Raw genomic sequence first — 16,611 nt, 5'->3', positions numbered from 1 at the left:
GAATCTGCGAGCCCGCAGCTGTGTCCAGGTAGTTTGTTGTTCTTTCGAGAGGTAGACGTGTGGTGGGGGATAGACGAGCCTGCTCCTTGTAATGGAGGGTTATTTCATGATAGGTGACGAGCCGGTCCCTAGCGCTACCCCGGTCTACTGAGTGCCCCGCTCGGTTGACGTATACGCTCGAGCAAGAGTGGGCCATTTCGTTGCCGGGGTTTCGTTGCCCTTAGTGACCACATAAACGTAACAAGAGGCATCCGGCAGGGGTGCCCACTTTCACCGGCCCTTTTTGTAATTTGCCTAGAACCCCTCCTCAGTCGCATCATAGCCTCGTCCGCCATTAGGGGATTACCTCTCCCTCCCCAGGGGCAGCTGCGGGTGTCGGCATACGCGGACGACGTGTCGCTCTTCCTGCGCGATGCGGACAGCTGCGTCGCCTTCCTTCAGCTGTTCAGGGCTTACAGCAATCTTTCCGGCGCACTTTTGAACCCCGCCAAATGTAGCGCAATGCGGTTGGGCCCGTTCTCGGGAGCACTGCCGAGCGGCATTCAGTGGGTAGAAAGGATGAAGGTCCTCGGCGTGACCTTTCTCCCCACAGGAGAGGTTTCAGCGCGGAATTGGGTAGAACTTCGCCGCACAGCGGCACAGCGGTTTACCGTTGCTTCTCAGTTCAGGCTTTCCCTGTCTGAGCGAGTTTTTATAATCAAGACAAGTGTGTCATCGGCACTTTTTTATGTGGGGCACATTGCTCGCCCCCCCGGCCGTTTTTTGCGTAGATTTGCCTCAATGTGCGGCGCGTTTTTGTGGGAGGGCAGAACGGAGGTCGTGGCTCGCCAGCTGACGCGTTTGCCGCGAAGCATGGGCGGCTTGGGCCTTCCCTGCCCTGCCACCGTATGTGAGGTGCTTGCAGTACGGGAAACATTAGCATTATTGCAAAACCAGGCATATGCTGGATACCACTTAGTGCAATATTTTTTGGGGATCTCCCTCCGCCATTTTCAACCGGACCAACAGCACGTAGGCCCGAGAGCCGTGAACCCGCCGGCACACTATAGCTACGTCTCAAGCGCTTTCAGGCGGCTCACGGCCGCACTACCGGACGAAGACATCTGGCGTAAGCCCCCGGTCCGCGTTAGCGAGGCGCTGGCTGTGAGCCGCCTGACGGCCGATAACCTCAGACGAAGCCAAGCGGCTAGGTGGAAGCAACTGACTTCTTCTCATCTGCCCGCTCATATACGGGATTTCGGTTGGCTTCGGGGTTGGCGAGTATTGCCGACCGCGGATCGCCTGTCAGCATGGAGAGTGATACCGTCAAACACTTGCCCCCAGTGTCGGAGCGTTGAGACAATCGACCACGCACTCTTCGAGTGCGTCGTGGCGCGCGTGTTTTGGCGATTACTGTCAAGTATGTTTAAAATCCGGTTGCGTGCTCATTCGCGCAGACGAGACGCGTTCAGAGACTTACTTGTGTGCCTAGGGGCATGCGTGATTTGGAAGCTGCGTGGCTTAGCTGCTTGGCGCAGGCGCCCGCAGCGAGCCATGCATCCCCTCTTACTTCGCTTCCGCCGTCAGATGGCTGAACATTTAAACCGTCAACTAGTTGAGCTAGGAGAGGCCGCCTTCCTTCGCAGGTGGCACACACGGTTCATTAAAATCAAAGAAGGCCGGTTGTCGCTAGTCGCGACAGCCTACTGACATCTGCAGGGTCCTACGCACTTTCAGGCACTATATCATGCCCACATAACTTTCTAAATTGTCACCCCCCCTTTTTTTTTCAGTGATTAACAGGTGAGCATAGTATTTGTGTATTCATGTTAGAGGTATTTGCGCAATGTATAACGATTGTGCTTGTAGTTTTTTTTTTCCTGCCAAGACAGCAGGGTTGCCATTGTATATATGTGCATGTTAAAGTGTATATATACACATGTTGTGTATGGATGTACAGTACATGTATGCAGGTGTGTATGACCTCTGTTTCCCCTCTGGATTTCCTGTCAGTTTTGTATCCACTGTTTCACAGTACAATAAACTTCTCTTGATTCGGCTATTTAACGGTTGAGTGTCAGTATTAACTCGTTGCTTATCAGCTTAGGCACTTGTTACGGTGTACAAGAGTCAGCCCACTCATTTTCAAATCAAAAAACAGAAAATCCAGTCAATATACATTTCTTTTTTTCATCTCCGCAGCAAAAGTGGTTGCTTTTCAGTCAGCTTGACACAGTGATCACATTACTTTGGCTCACATGACTCTACAGGCCACTAAAACGCTGCTAAAGTCCTGCATGCGTAAAATCGTTGTTTGGGCAGAAGTGGTACGTGAAATATGAACTTTATTAAATTGGTATCGTCAGCTCTTGGAGCGAAGACGCACTAACTAAAATTTATGGCCATGAAATAAAGACGAAATAACGTGCGGTACTTTTTCCCGAAACAGTACAGCGTTCCTTTTTTTTTTTGTAACTAACGTAGGTCGGTAACGCGCTCCTTTTTTTTTAGCTTAACGAGTAGTATTTAGTTACTTTTTTTCGGTAACGCCTACAACACTGATCTGGCAACACCGCGCCCACAGCTTGATCCTACCGCGTCCTCAACTTCGCTTGATGACGGCAAGAATCGGCGCTGGAAAATGGGTTCGAGAGTCGAACTGTGCCGGTGTCGTTTTAATGCGCCGCTTTAAGCATCGCGCATTATCATCGATATTTTATTTCGAAGTGGACGCATATTCACCTGGTGCGGTAGCGAGCGGTTATTTTGCGCTGAGTGGATAAATATGTTGACTAACTTCTGTGACAGTGCGAACTATCGTGCGCGCCGACGGTAGCTAGCATCTGCGTGCATAACAATATAAGCACACGAGACCCTCAGCCAGCTGCGTAATGCCATTCTTTTAACTGCAACATGCAATGTCCATCAGCGGTTTTCAACGTCAGAGCCTGAGCGCCGTTGCCAGTGTTGATTGAACGAGGCGGGCGTACTCCTAGTTGAAACTGCGTCTTACGTTGGACGCAGCTGTAGTGAATATTGCTCTCTTAGCAGTCAATATTAACATGAAGAAAGAAGACGTATATATTTCAAAGTTATTGCAAGCGAGGACGCAGCTTTTTTTTTATATTTCCTAGTGTGATACTGAATTGAATTTCATTTTTATTTTGCAATACGACGTTGCGGGGAAAGCGAGGAAAAAGTTGTATGCACAACTTGAAGGATCATGAATTCCTCTTTACACAAGAGCATTGATGCTAGCGTAGATCCTTCCTTCCTGCCATGAAGAGCGCGCTTGCCTGATTAGAGAAAGAGCCTACGTATATGTACAGCACTGCATGGACTGCATGATGCATGCATGGACTCGATACGCCGGTCATGCTGTGTTTGCAGGTGTGAAATTCGCATGTTTGGTTACTTCCGACTGGGTTGCTCCTAAAGCTGGACAAATGGGTATGTCGCGGCTCAAGCTGTTGCAGCATGCCACAACGATAATGAAACCAGACGACCTGAAGCGTTTTCAGAACACTGCCGTACGTAGTTTCTAAATTAGAAATGCGTTTTTCCTTTACAATAAGATAGATACATTATCCACTTTTTGGACAAAGTTTAGTCACCGCGGATATTGCATGGATCCTGAAAAAAATAAAACACACAGGTAGGTAGGTGAAAGCGTTACTGATGAGCCTTATGGATGAGTTACTGCCTAGGGTTGGTCTGGCACTTGATCCCGGGTGGTGGCCAACAGTCCATGACGTGCGGCGACAGCTCCAGCCCACTTTACCAGCCGCCTTTGTGAGGCTGGTTCGGAGCTGGAGACCATGATCTCCCATCCCTCTTTGTACGTGAGGTTCCAGGTGGTTGGAATCCTCGGCAGAGATATAAAATGTGGTAAAAGTTGGCTCTCGGAAACCCACAAAGAGAGCATTGGGGCCTGTATTGGCCTGGGGCGGATAAGAGCTAACAAAGCCGGTGAAGGGAATCTGCGAGCCCGCAGCTGTGTCCAGGTAGTTTGTTGTTCTTTCGAGAGGTAGACGTGTGGTGGGGGATAGACGAGTCTGCTCCTTGTAATGGAGGGTTATTTCATGATAGGTGACGAGCCGGTCCCTAGCGCTACCCCGGTCTACTGAGTGCCCCGCTCAGTTGACGTATACGCTCGAGCAAGAGTGGGCCATTTCGTTGCCGGGGTTACCAGCGTGGGCTGGCACCCAAAGTATTTGAACTGGTCGCGGCTCTGTGGAGCGAGAATTGAGGATTTTTCGGGTGGTAGAATGAATCTGTACCCGCGCAAAATTCGTGATTGCTGTTTTAGAGTCACTTAGAATGAGTGTGGCAGCGGAGGAGGAAATGGCAAACGCTATGGCTGTTTCTTCGGCTTCAAGTGAGGTTGTTGTCTTGATCGAGCACGAGGCTATATGTTTGAGGTCACGCGCAGCACTGGACTAGGGGGGGCTTAGGGGGCTGCAGCCCAGGGCCTCACCTCGGACAGTAGGAGGCGGCCCATTTATTCTAACCTGGGGCCAGATTACGCAACTGTCAATTAAGAAAATTGTCAAAAACTTGTCAAAAAGGTGTCAACAAGCCTCGCTCCTATTGGTCGGTCGTGGCCGGCGGCCATTTTGCTTTTTTGCGTCATGGGTGGCTGCAGATTACGTCACGGATGTGGCAGAAGTGGTGACGTTGCACACCTAATTATGCAGCCGCTAATTGACATTTTTTTGTGACAGTTTCGAGGCCGTCAATTTGACCGTTGAGTTTGTGACAGAAAATGGTGGCGGTGTACGTGGCGATACGACTAAGGTGGCTGTTCTGGCGCGAGCAACGGCGAAGGAGGGCTCACGCAGACGCGTTTGGTTTGCCGGACGAGCTGTTACGACACCTTTTTCGACTGGAGAAGCAGACTGTGGAGTGGCTATGCAACGAAGTCGCCGATGAACTGGGAGGTGCGCGTGCGAGCGCGTTGTCGGTACGGCGCTAGGTGCTATGTGCACTGCGGTTATTTGCCATGGGCAGCTTTCAAGCTGCCGTTGGTAATGAGGCGTACGTCTGCAACGCACAACCGGTGGTGAGCAAATGCGTACAACGGGTGTTGGAGGCAATTTGTAAAGTTAGTGCAGAGAAGAGGTGGGTGCCGTCGTCACCTCTGTGACACACTGTAAAAAAAAAATGCTTCGCAGTACAGAGAAACCCGCTGGTAATGCGTTGCCGGAGGGTTTTCCGCAACATGAGGTACGGACTTAATGTCAGAAACAGAGACTCCGTATGACGACTGTCACATTCTTGGTGACGGAAAGTTACGCCATGCTATGCACGAGACCGAAATCGTTTTTCACAACGAATGCTTCTGTTTTGTTCTTATTGAAGTTTCCGCAATGTGTATGCATACGTCCTCCGTTCACTCGGAACTCATTTCATCTAGAGCGGAAATTATCTGTATTGTAATTATGTACTTTCTGTAGTACATGAACATGCGTCTTCGTATAGCTTCTGCCCACAATGTTCACTGCAGATATAGCCCTCCAGGTGTCGAAGAAATAAGTATTATGTACAAGGCTTTCCTTTATGCATATTATATATTGCATACGTACAAAGAATGCAGCTTAGAATGAAAGAGTGGTAAATGTTTGGGTGAGTACAAGTACATACGTTTTATTTTCATGGCAAACTACACACATTGTACATCTGCACATTGCTGTCGGATCCATCTGAAAAGCATAAAAAAATCCTCATTTAGTAGTCACACAACACCAAATATAAATTTCACAAATACATTTCAACCATCCGCTATTGAACAATTGGCTTTCGTAGAAGCTTGCAAAAGCCATTCACTGAGAAGCAACCCGTTATAATTTATTGCCCAAAATTCATTTCTCATAACAGTAAACAGTAAAAACCACAAGTCCAGAAAGAAGCAGACAAAATGCGCTTTCCCGGGCGGCACTGTGCTCATGGAAGTCTTTACAGTTGTCTATCATTTTGTGCAAATAGAAAGTAGCTCAGGATGGGCGCCAGATGCAATTCAATGCAGGTGCCTTTCTGTACATAGTACTAAATGCACAACTTAGCGAGCAAGGAACATTGGTAACATCTGAAAAAAGCGGGACGCTTGCCGAATTTATCGTCCATCCAATTTGTTATAGGCAAGACAAGACGAAGCGAAACTCCCGCACTCAGTTTATATCCAGTTCCCGGGCCGAAAAACGCAGTAATATCGACGAGTTCACTTCGAAGCGAGAGGCTCCACTTCAGAGCATGCCGCCATGTTGGCTGTCGAGCATCTGCTGCGTACACTATGTGCTATATGTTTGACGTCACCGTCCGGTTTCTTCGACCCTTTTCGCTGCATCCGAACCCCCACTTCCGCTTCTGGCGTTTCAACCACTTAGGTGTGCCCGTTGCGGCAGATTATGACGCTTTTTATTATGACACAAACTTGGAATACGGCCCCAGGAAGCACACTTCCCCCAAACCGCATGTTTTCACTCATAGTTTCCATTATCTCAGCATGTGCAAGAAAATGTAATAATGTCTGATGTCAGTGATAATGCAGTCACACGTACCGGAAGCAGCTCACTAAGGCATTCCAATATCTCTGCAGTGTGCCTCACGAGGAACGGTTTCTCAAGTTTCAAAAAAGGGCTCTTTGCAGAAATTTAACCAAAGGCCATTGCCATGTGAACCTTTTCAAAATGATGACCCAGAAAGATGAAGTGTCCTCATGTGTCTGATGCAAAAGAAGGATGAAGGCATGAGTCTTTGTGCTTTTTGAACAGCTGTGATACGTTTTTTACTGGTACTGCTTGGCACAGCTTCAGTCTCCTTCTTGACATTTTGGGAAATAATTATATATCTGCGAAAGATCTCGCTAGCAAACATTTTGGCACTAATGGAGAAGCAAAAAGACCCATGTCCTAGGCCTTTTTTGTGACACTAAAGGAAGGCTCGCCTTTTAGGGCCATTGATTACGAAGAGGTCCATGTGGCAACAAACTTTGAGAGAATTCCTGCAAGGGCTCTATGTTCTGATGCCTAAGAATTTCTCATGAGGTGCCCTGTAGGTATATCACAACACCTCAGTGAGCTGTTACCAGCCCTGTGAGTGCACTGTCACTTGACATCAAGGGTATGTACTTTTCCTCGCCACTAGCAGCAATGATGTATATGTCAAGCGAAAGAATAAAAGATTTCTAAGTGCAATTCCAGATTGCTTGCGGAGGAAAGCACAAGAGTCTGGCCATGCTCAGCTGTTACCTTTGCTTCTTGCTCGAGTTCTATAGTGAGTATTACGTAATGACAGGTGTCTGCATCAACTCATATTTAACACCCGTCCTGTGCGACCTCCATCTTGCATTACATGACAGGCAACTTTATAACACCCTTCATGCAAAGAGTGTCATCAGGGTCGGTGTGTTCTGTCAGTTTCCTGGTTCTGTGGTTTGTGCTGCGTTTTCTACTCTTAAATTATTTACTGCCTTCATTCTCCACTCCATGAAGCCTGAATGTGCTACACTGGGCTGCTCTACGCGTCGTGGAGCAGCCCAGTGGCCATTTTTTTTCATACGTCGGAGGCACTCAGCTCGAAAGCCATGCTTACTATATTCAGCAGACAAGGGTACATGTGAGACACTTCGTTAATAACCAATTCAACAGTGGTATCTGGTGTACGAATATCTAAATACTACTCAATTTTTGCTTAAGTTTTCAGATACACTCTTAGATTAAAAACATAATTTGGCTACATTAGCAGAAGCACAGCACCAAGGTACTCACCAATTGCCTGAAGCACTGTACGCAAGTTCTCGTGCCATCATGAGTACAGCACACTGTCCACGTTTTCATAATGCCATGTCACTCCTGCACTTCGGTAGCAACAAAATTTTCCTCCAAAAAAAAGAGTAGTTTTGTTTATGTTAGACTGGTCATATTTAATTTTACTATATACTATGTACTTCTCATTGTACTGCCTCAGACTAAAAAATACCAATGATCATCACGCTTTGAATTATGTCATATATGATCACCAAATTTGGTGCAATTAATATGTTCTTAGAAATTCTGATTGAAATAAATTTGACAAAATATTATTTCAGAAAATGTGGCACAAGGAAGAAGGACGCTAGCTAGGTAACCTGGACGAATGTTTTCAGTTGCATGCAGCCATCGGAACCATTGCACACAAAATGTACAATAAAGTGGGTTTTACCTTTCCGAATAGAATTTAATGCTGCAAACATTTAAGTAAAAAAATTTCAACCTTCCATTCTGCATAAAGGAAAGAAAATTCCTCTGGTTTTTTTCACAAGCCTCTGCAAGTACACAATTCAGTGAATCTACTCTACAAGTACTTGAATCTATCAGCACGAGACAGGGACGAGAAAAGAAACAAAAAAGGCACTGACTCGCAACTGAAGTTTATTGAAGTGAACAGAGAGTATACAGAAAAGCCACACACCACAAACTACACAATTACACATAAGCTACATCACAACATAAGTAAAAGATTGCCCTTAACATTCCTCTCATCTAGACAGTCCAACCCGCTGCATGTTAATGCTATGGGCAGCACACTCACACATTCGTCACCGAGTCATAAGATGTGTCTAGCCTCGATAATTTTCTGGTTAATCTGCTGTGAACGTAGCGCCAAAATGCGTGTTGCCGAAAGGAATGGCTAGCAGCCTTCACATCCCTTGCAATATGCAGATAAGTTACAATTCCTACCAATATCCAAATAGGTCTCGTGCTCCTGTAGTCATACATTGATACACATTCCAGTTTCACCAACATAAACCCAACCACATGAGAATGGTATCCGACACACCACATACATTTTGCAAGGCACATATATGTTGCCACGTTTCACTCGACACATGTGCTTTTCCCTAACGAAATTCACAAAATTATTAACAATTTTACAGATTGTAGACAACTTATTAGGGGCCGAACACACCATTTTTACGTCATACCTTCTGGCCACAGTTTTCAAATTTTGCAACAATCTATGTATGTACAGTAACACAGTCAGTCTTTTGGCATCTCACTGGCTGGCCCCGGCCTGATCACGCCAGTCCCTGCGAAGGGGTTTCAGCTTTTAACATGCTAAAGGGAAGAATGGCGCAGCATCAAGTAACGAGAAAAGCAGGACAGCACACCCACGCACAAGTGCCAACCCTGGAGCAGATATAGAATCCAAGAGCGCGTGCTTGACATTCAGCGTTGACAGTCAAGGAAACGAGGAAACACGGATTTGAATGCTAAAGTTTGAACGAGCCCGATCCTTGGCTGCCAACGCTGAATGTCAAGTATGCGCTCTTAGATTCTGCATCCGCTCCAAGGATGGCAATTGTGCGTGGGTGTGCTCTCCTGTTGTCCTCGTTACTTGATGCTGTGCCATTCTTATCTTTAGCATGTCTGACCAACTTGCCCAATCTTATATGCTCAGCTTTAACAATTTATCGCACGCTCCTGCAATAGCATGGTTGGGAAATCATGCTTTCATTAGCCTTAAAATCTTCTCTTGGAAACCAGTTGTCACGCTGTAAAAGCATGGCTTCACCAATACCGAGCCTAGACTTGACGACGCAATGCTATCTTTCACTAGCTTAGAATCGTTCAACCAACAGTCAAGTAGCTGCTTAACACTCCTGGGTGAATATCGCTAGCACACATGGCGTGTGCAGAACATCAAGGTAAGGTTCAGAAACCGCAGCTCTTTTTGTTGGGACATTTTCTCCAAGGTAAACTTAAGATAAAGGCCTTGCTCCTTAAACAAGTTCACAATATGTACAGGTCCCACACTATCGCAACCTTTGTAAAAGACCAGAAAATCACAGACGTAGCGAAAGATTTCCCCCCCAGCCCATGCAATTTCTTGGCAATCATTCCATCCACCCTGCTTAAGAGAATATTGCTTAGCACAGGGGCAACCTTCGAATCGATACATTTAGCAGACTTTTGAACATATGCTGCACTGCCATACTGCACAAACATGCTCTTCACTTCAAATAAAAGGAGGCAAGTGCCAAACAAGACTTATGTTACACACCCGTTCCTAAACACAAGCTCATCGTTGTGCTCCGATATACACATTCATAAGCTTTTCACAAGATCTTCATACGGGATAGAATAAAACAGTTTTACATCGACACTAATCACAAGACAATCTGCTGGATTGTCATTCTTAAGATACTCAACCACACTGCGAATTGAGTACAAGAAATGGATCTTCAAGATGCGAAGTAGACAGATGCTTTTGCAAATAACCAGAGATAATTTTGCATGAATCCTTTTCTGAAATTTATCTGAAGAGTATGTTATTGAATAGCATTTATTTGAAGAGCATGTTTGTAGAGTAGCGCAGTGCGGTATATGTTCTAAAGTCTCGAATATGTAGCGGTTCGAAGGTTGTCCTTGTGCTAAGCGATATTTTCTTGAGTAGGGTGGATAGAATAATTGTCCAGAATGTGCATGGGCTGGGGGAAGATCTTTTGCTATGTCGATGATTTCCTGGTCTTTTATAAAGGTTGTGATAGTTCGGGACCTGTACATCTTATCAAGTTGTTTAAGGAGCAAGACCTTTATTTCAGGTTTACCTTGGAGCAAATGTCCCAAGAAAAAGAGGTGTGGTTTCTAGACCGTACCTTGATGTTCTGCACATTTCATGTGTGCTGGCGAGTGTTAAGCTGCTACCTGGCTACATGTCGACCATTCCAAGCTAGTGAAAGATAGCATTGCACTTTCTAGCGCGGGCTCAGAATTGATGAAATTATGCTTTCACAGCATGGCGACTAGTTTCCAAGAGCAGATTTTAAGGTTAACGAACGCAGGATTTCCCAACCTTGCTACTGCAAGAGCATATGATAAATTGGTAAAGAAGCTGAGACAGTTTTGCGGTGACTGCCACAATCAGGCTGGGGCCAGCCAGCGAGATGCCGAAAGACCAGTTGTGTTACCGTATGTACATAGATTGTCGCACAATTTGAAAAATGTGGCCAGAAGGTATGATGTAAAGTGGCTTTCTCGGCCCCTATTAAGCTGTCTAAAGTATGTAAAATTTTAAGAATAATTCTGTGACTGTGGCTAGAGAAAAGTACACATGTAGAGTGAAATGTATATGTACCTTGTAAAATGAATGTGGTATCAGATATTATTATCTTGTGGTCTGGTTTACGTAGGTGCAACTGGAAGGTGTATGAATGTAAGACTACGGGAACACAAGAGGGTAGGGGCTTGGCTAGGTTAGGTGGTTGAAGTAACGGGTAGGGGCTTGGCTAGGTGGTTGGGGTATCTCTGCTGTACACTGCACGGGATGTGAAGTCTGCTACCCTTTCCTTTTGGCAACACGCATTTTGGCAGTAAATTCAGAGATTAAATGGGAGATTATCGAGGCTAGACACATCTTATGACTCCGTGAGGAATGTGTGAGTGTTTTGTCTATCGTGTTAACACGCAATGAGTTGGACTATCTCGATCAGGCAAATGTTGAGGGCGATTTTTGACTCATGTTGTCCTGTATGCTTATCTGTAACTGCGCGGTTTATGGTATTGCTTGGCTTTTTATATATTCCCTGTTCACGCCAATAAACTTTAGTCGAGAGTCAGCACCTGTCTTGTCTCCTTTCTCATCCCTGTCTTTCGCGCTGGTGGATTCACCGCAATGGCTCACCTCTGCAGAAATCCAAGGCATGACATTTTCCTCTTCACACTCGTGGTTCAGCGCATAATATGGCAAAGGCTTTTCAATTCCAAGGAAAGTTCATGGCTCCATTGAACACTGCCTCCTGCTTACAAGACACAGAGCAGCAATCATTGTAGATTCTACCTGCGACACAAAGAGCAAAGTTTTAGTCTGAGTGCACTAAGCTAGGAAAGAAGCACAATATAGTTATAGCCAAATAACAACTGAAAGAAATAGAGGGTAGTGTAATAGTGAACACACTGATATATTGCAAGCGAGATATATGCATGATATATTGTAATATCCAACACTGCTACCATTGCCTTAGCCAACTACTTCATAAATAACAATAAATGCAGTATCACAAAAATACTGATAACGTACTATTAGTGTTAATAGTAGCAGTGCAGGTTCCATGAACAAAAAAGGGTCCAGCGCTGACTGTCGTTCCCACAGCAGCCTTGTGACCAATGGCCGGTGTAAAGGAAAGAGGAGGAATGACTGAAAAGAGAAAGAGCCAGGGGGAAGGAAGATAGGTATAGAAGGGCTTAGGATATGATAGGCAAATAAGGTTGTTTAGACAGTGAGCACAAAATAAACATTACCACACAAGTAAAGACATACAAGACCAACCATATATATCATTGTGCACAGTGGCAAACTTGATGCCATTTAGCCCAAATTATGTTTTCAATAAAGTGATTATAATTATTAATAGAATAACTGACCGAGTGAAACCAAAACAGGGATGAACAAGGAAGTTGTTAATATTCTGGCAGAAATTAAAAGAAGAAAATGGATCTGGCCAGGGCATACAATGCAGAGAATGAATCACCAATGGTATCTTAGGGCAACAGAATGAATTTGATGGATTTTAATGGCACAAGGGCATCTGTGGCCAAAGAGTGCCTTAGCACAAGTTAATTTCGTCTACTCAAGGTGATCAGAGACCCATTTCCCAAGCATTTCATTCCAGATAATCTGAGCACCACGCCAGGAAACAGCTTGTGCATTGTTCGCAACAAAATGAATTTCACCGGAAGGAAAGTATAGCAGGAGATAGCTGATTATATGCTCACTAGATAAGATTAGGAGATTTCTGATAGTGTGGCATGCAGCTGGTGCAAGACACCGATAATTAAACTGGAAAAGGCCATTGTCCTGAGGTGAATGTAAACTAAGCGATGAGGATAATGAAATTCGCTACACTAGAGCTGTTAAGAATCAGCTCAAGTTCCATGCTTCAAGATGATGCAAGTTTGCTCAGTGAAAAAATATCATAAGTTCACTCAAGAATTGGTATCTTGGCGGTATCAGGCTGCAGGTGCAGATGAATTAATCCTGCCTCAGAGAAGAGCTACATAGAGCACAAAACATTTCAGGCCAGTCCTACACTGACAGCTGTTAATAAATATTTTAACTGTTTTTTATTGCACAAACAATAATACCGAGTTTGTGTTGGTCATGTGATTATGTTACTGAGGCTCTCCTAAAAATTCTAGCCAGAGCTAAAATACAAGCTGTCTCAACTTAGTTTCTATATCAACAATGAAGAACATAAACGCATGCAGATTATTCAAGTAGAAGTTTTATTCTTCATGGCGTGCCCTACAAATTTTATATTATACTGAAAAGTAATAGAGTGGAGTGCTTGTGCCACAAAAACTAAACCTCAACAACAAAGCGAACACAAGATAAAGGCAACAACATATTGCCCAAAATTTGAATGTTTGACAGAACAAATATGAAAAGAAAACCTCTCCACAACTGGATCAAAACAGCGTGATACCGAGCACACATTTGAAAATTGTTATATTCAAATCCCCAGTCTGGTGCTCCAGCACTCGTCAGCCAGCATGTCATGAAATGTACCATAGTTCTGGTAGCTGTAAAGAGTATACAGCTGATCCGGCATTTTGATCTGTGAACAGTAACCCTCAATGACCACCAGGCTGAATACTTTCAAGAGGCTGTTCTAGTAACAAGACTGCAGTGAAACACTTAGCAAGTTATGATGGCGTAATAATGCAAACCGTTAATCTGAGAATTCGCTACCACACAACTCTGTAGTAACTCCTAAAGTGTTGCAATCGAATGAAAAAGAGGACTGCCTATTATATAAACAAAAGTCAAGAGGCTGCAATGCAATGTCACGACGGAAGTGCTGCAATACAGCAATAGCGATACAATGTACACTTTAAGCAACACAATGAAACATGATCTCTTATCCTTAATTATCAGAATTTAAATATCCGTTTTCCTTGCTCTCTTGCAAAATTAAGTTTAGATCGTGAAAGGGCTAAAAAAATAAGGATACAGAAAGAGATTTCCACACAGTGCGCTTACTTCCAGTGTCTTTTTGAGCACATCCACTATCTAAACATGGTAACCCAACTAGTCTAAACGCTGTCGTTATTCCAAAATTAAGCCTTTCACAAAGTGGGAGCCCCTTTCCCCATACAAGGTGCACCATAACTAATCCAACACTTTTTTCATATGTTTTCTCTGAGAATAAACACTGCTTGAAGATTTTGCAATAATACTTGTCTTTTCGATTCTACGAATGTATCATGCAAGTGTTCAATGAAATGACCATCTGCCCATCTTGATCATTGCTCAAAATCAGGGTATAATGTACCATGAAGGGCAGGCTCTGCTTGATTTTTATGTTTTCCTAACGAAGCATGTACGTGCAACCCTTCTGCTGGCTTGTATGCAGCAGGTTTGTCTAGCTAGGCGAACTGTGGTTTTTCTATAAAGATGAAATGGTACTTTGGAAGTGAATGGCTTTATAAAATGCATATAACATACAGGAGTGGCCTAGTGGTCCGAGCATCTGCCTCGCAAGCGGGAGGTGCGGAGTTCGATCCCCAGTGCCACCGGGTAACCAGCGGTGATACAATGGGTCGTTTCAATGGCCAGTTTAAAACTTGAAATAACCATGCTGCAATATGTTTCCCAAGGGGAAATAAACAAACAACCACTCGTCACATACTGCAACACCTCACCTTTTGGAATTTTTGTCATCGATCGAAAGAGCCGAACACAGACTTCAACAAGTTGTCTTCGTCGATTTCGTTTCGTGCGCTCCTTGCAAGTTGCTCGTAGTCACGTAGCCTTCACTGCATTCGTTGAAATTTTTCTGCGCACTTAGGTCAACCGCACAGTAGCTCGATTCCAGACGCCGCGCAAAAAACAATAACACGGCGTGAAACAGCTGATTTCGTGCAAAGCGGCATTTTTCCTGCCGTCAGCACACCCCCGCGGCACTGGAAGTTACCCACCAGCCAATTTAGCAGCACAACTTCGAACGCTTTTTGTTTTCCTTCTTATTTTCGAACTTTAAACACAATGTTTGGGCAAAATAAAATATTAGTTATTTTCATCGTTGCTTGTTTCTTATTTCTTTTTACAAAAAATTTAGCAGACGGCCCCTCGAATGCTCTCGGGGCGCCGCCCTGCTGTAATTGGCTGATTCCTCGTTGCGTCACGTGGTGACGTCTCATCGTTTCGTCATTTTGACGTCACCGTCAATAACTTTTGACAGAATTTGTCACAGTTGCGTAATTTGGCCCCTGTTTAGTATGTGGAACCATTGGCAACGTAACTTTGAACGACTTGTATGTAGCGAGAAAACCAGAACGAGCAGACGCCCCCCCCCCCGCCTAATGTAACAGCACGCGTTTAGCCTGATCATTTGGGGAGAGCTTGTCGAGCTGCAAAAACAGGAATCCCCCGCCACCACGGCGGGGCCGTCTTTCTTACGAAGCGAGGTGAGTTTGCTTGGAAGATTTTTCGTGGTTTCCTGTCAGTCCGTCTGTCCAGTGCTGTCTGGAGAGGAGGGGGAAACACCTAAAACATGCAATGTGGGATGAGGACCCAAATCTCCCTTGCCCCTCGTCACCACCACGCCACCCTTCACCTCTCAAATAGTTCCGCCGCTGTCCTTCTCATAGAAAGGATGTGTTGCAGTACCCAACAATGCCTCCCATTCGACTTTTCTTTACCGTGATGGTAATTTGGGGGGACGGGGAAGATGAGTCCGATAGCAGATGATGATGAGTCTGATGGCAGAGTCCAGGCAGGAAAGGAAAGAAGACGTCACACGTGTTTTTGTTCGCGTGCCGTGGGGCATGGAATGTTCACTGTTCGGGCTAGGGTTGTAGAAGAGTGAAGGGGGAAGTTGTAGAGCTGGACACAGAGGCCTGTCCCCAGGGCCCATTCCTGCCTAGTGGCTGCGCACCCTCGCGCGCGCTCGACGGAAAAAGTAGGTCAGACTGGCTGCCGAACTTTCCAGAAGGAAGTAGAAAAAGATGACTCAGAGGCGACGGAGGGCGCGTAACTTCGCCCGCGCTAGGAGTCGCACTCTCCCCTTCGTTCTCGCCCTCGGCGTCGACGGGACGAAAGAAAAATCGAGAACCTCCCAGAACAGACTATTGCTCCTAGCCAATAGGAAGACGAGACCGGAACGGGAGAAGGAGTGAGTTTGTACGGAGAAGGAGGAAATTTGTACAAGGAACTTTATGCTTACGTGAACGCCTGCTTTGGCGCTAGTAACAGACAGACGCGGCGCGCGTCTATGAAAGGAAGTTGATCGCGGGTCGATTCAGCCCCGAGCCGCCGGCTAAGCTTGCATAAGCCCGCCCGCTGAAGAGCTCCCGGGGGATGCACCACTCTCGGCCAGCCACGGGCCATCCAGGCAGCGTGCGCCAGTCATCGGGACGGCCACCGTTGGACACCTGCGGTCGCGTCGGACGGACGAAGTGCCCGGTGCGGTGAACAATTAGCATCCATTCGTGCCAAAATGCTCGGTCGGGAGCGTCAAAGTGGTGCGTCTAAACGAAAGGCGAAGTTAGAAAGAGAAGAGCGTGAAAAGAAGCTACCAAAGATGACAAAGTTCCTACTGAATGTCCGTGTCAAACTCCCAACAGTACCGACTTTACTTCTGTGGAGTTCTTG

At 45.6% G+C, this 16,611-nt stretch overlaps 1 long non-coding RNA gene across 1 annotated transcript; it reads right to left on the bottom strand.

Moving 5' to 3' along the window:
* Nucleotides 1-11,335: 11,335 nt before the first annotated feature.
* Nucleotides 11,336-14,880, bottom strand: LOC144094007 (uncharacterized). Its single transcript, XR_013306374.1, has 3 exons — nucleotides 14,661-14,880; nucleotides 12,037-12,153; nucleotides 11,336-11,796 (listed from the first exon to the last, which is right to left on the bottom strand). It is a non-coding gene; the product is annotated as an uncharacterized LOC144094007 (long non-coding RNA).
* Between the last annotated feature and the right edge of the window lie 1,731 nt (nucleotides 14,881-16,611).

This window comes from Amblyomma americanum, chromosome 1 (genome assembly GCF_052857255.1).
Source record: "Amblyomma americanum isolate KBUSLIRL-KWMA chromosome 1, ASM5285725v1, whole genome shotgun sequence".
In the NCBI taxonomy this organism is placed as follows: Eukaryota; Metazoa; Arthropoda; class Arachnida; order Ixodida; family Ixodidae; genus Amblyomma; species Amblyomma americanum.
Note: the sequence above shows the minus strand (reverse complement) of the source record. Positions and strands in the feature narration are given on the sequence as shown.